The sequence below is a fragment of the Marmota flaviventris genome, chromosome 4 (genome assembly GCF_047511675.1).
Source record: "Marmota flaviventris isolate mMarFla1 chromosome 4, mMarFla1.hap1, whole genome shotgun sequence".
In the NCBI taxonomy this organism is placed as follows: Eukaryota; Metazoa; Chordata; class Mammalia; order Rodentia; family Sciuridae; genus Marmota; species Marmota flaviventris.
The window spans coordinates 78,028,994-78,031,179 of record NC_092501.1 but is presented as its reverse complement, the minus strand read 5'-3'; the positions used below and the strand labels follow the sequence as shown (position 1 = coordinate 78,031,179).

Here is a 2,186-nt window from a genome sequence, read left to right as displayed (position 1 = left end):
GCTAATTACTCTGATTTGGTCATTATACATTGTATACATGGATTGAATTATCCTACTGTACTAGATATGTATAATTATTAGTATCAGTTTAAAAAAGGAATGCAAAAAGCATTGTCTTGTGTTTGACCTCAAATGCTTTTAGAAGACCTGCCTATTTGTGGGGCTTAGTGACTTCAGATTTTTCCCTGCTGTTTCAAAGACGGGGTTTACAGTTGTGTTTATGAGCTATGTTCTTGCTTTTGTGTGGTTTCTTAAAGGAGTAAGGGAAAATGATGACTCCACTTTTTACAGCCACACTATGTAGTTTTGCCTTATACATCTCTCATTTCTAACTAGATAAATCCTTCTTCAACAACAATGACCTGCTTTTAAGATGAATATTGCTGCTTCTTTTCTCCTATAGGTAATAAAAAGTTCTCCTTTATTTTTCTCCAAAAAGAAATTATTCTTTCTTTTTCATTTATAGCATAGCTAAACGTATACCTATATCACATACCCCACTACACATAAAGCAGAAGACAGAGGGCACAAATAAAATAACATGTCTATTATAAGGGCAAATATGTATGGGACAAACTAAAAACCAAATAGAACTATACAAAGCAAACATACAAACCAACCCAGAACACGGGAGATTTCAAAGACACATATTAAAAAATTGACTTTTATTAACTCGTGAAGTTTTTCCCGTTGTTTAAGAAATTTTTATTAAAATAAGAATTTTATAATCCAAATTACATTTCCTCTCCTGGTTATCAATTCTGTTACTTAAAACAGACATTCTGAGCTATTCCACAGTAAAGAATTGTAAAGTTAAAGAATGGAATGCTTTACATTTTTGCACTTTCCTGAACATTTTAAAGATATGGAATGTTTTATAAATTTGCATGTCCTTGTGCAGGGACCATGCTAATCTCTGTATGGTTGCAATTTCAGTACATATGTTATTAAAGTGAGCACAACTCTCTAAGTTTTGATAGACTGTAAATGTATTTTGTGAAATAAGATACTGTCCTGTATAAATCCTTCAGGTTTCTAGTTCTTTTATTCCAATCACATATGTTCTTGGTACTATTTCCTTTACTAAGGATCAGTTGATGTTTCATGCCCAAAGTAGCAATTCAGAAAGCAGTTTTATTTTGTTGAGAAACTTCTAGCAATGTATCCCAAGGTAGAATGTCCAGGTGGTAAACAACAACAGCAGCAACATAATTTAGTAACTTTTGATGGAAATTATTTTCCTTTTAAATTCCTCACCTTGGTAGTTGGTGAAGGGGAAAAAAAAGATTTTAGAGTTTGATATTATTGATTCATATTCCTCACAATGGAAGTTCTAGAAAAGCCCATGTATTTGTAAGAATATTTTGCTTCATTTGGACATTTCTCTCTCATTATTCAAATGTGTGAATTTCTAAAGAGACAGCGGTGTGTTCCTCACCCTCAAGTCAGAATATGAGTGGGCCATCTGCGTTTTTGTTTGCAAACTTTAAATTCTTTAAATTTACTTCTAGGTATATATTTTTTTCTGGTACTGTGGATTGAATCCACAGGCACTCCATCACTGAGCCCCATGGGATAAACTTAAAACCAAAAAGAACTATAAAACCAAATAGAACTCCACCCTTTTTATTGTTTATTTTGAGACAGGGTCTCATCAAGTTACTGAGGCTGGCCTCAAACTTAAAAATTTACTCTCCTTCTGCCTCAGCCTCCAGAGTTGCTGGAATTACAGGCATGTACTACATGCCCAGCTAGGCTTTTAATTCTTTTAATTTTTGAAATAACCACAAGGAAAGGAATATAGCCTGTCAAAATAGACTAACATACATACTGATTCATGGAAATGACAGGCTGTTTTTACTCTGCCTTCCCCGACCTTCCCTGTCTCCAAAGACCAGTGAGATTTTAGTATTCACTCAAAGGCTTTCTCCTATCTCTCTTCACTTAGTGCAATTTCTACATTTTGAGATGCCGGGATCTAGAGTCAGTCAAAAGCCTCTTGCTCTCACATTTTCTTTTACATTTATTATATTAGTGTGCTTAAGAATAGTGTGCTTAAGGTAACAACTCCCTGGCTTCTGAGTTGCTGTTTGGATGGTTCAGTCTGTGTCCTGTCTGAGGATGAGATGTTTCCTCTGAGCCATGAATGACATTCAGACTTGGCTGATGGGTGAGGAAGTAATCAG

General features: G+C 34.7%; 1 pseudogene; it reads right to left on the bottom strand.

Moving 5' to 3' along the window:
* Positions 1-859: 859 nt before the first annotated feature.
* On the bottom strand, positions 860-960 carry LOC114102476 (U6 spliceosomal RNA; annotated as a pseudogene).
* Positions 961-2,186: the final 1,226 nt, after the last annotated feature.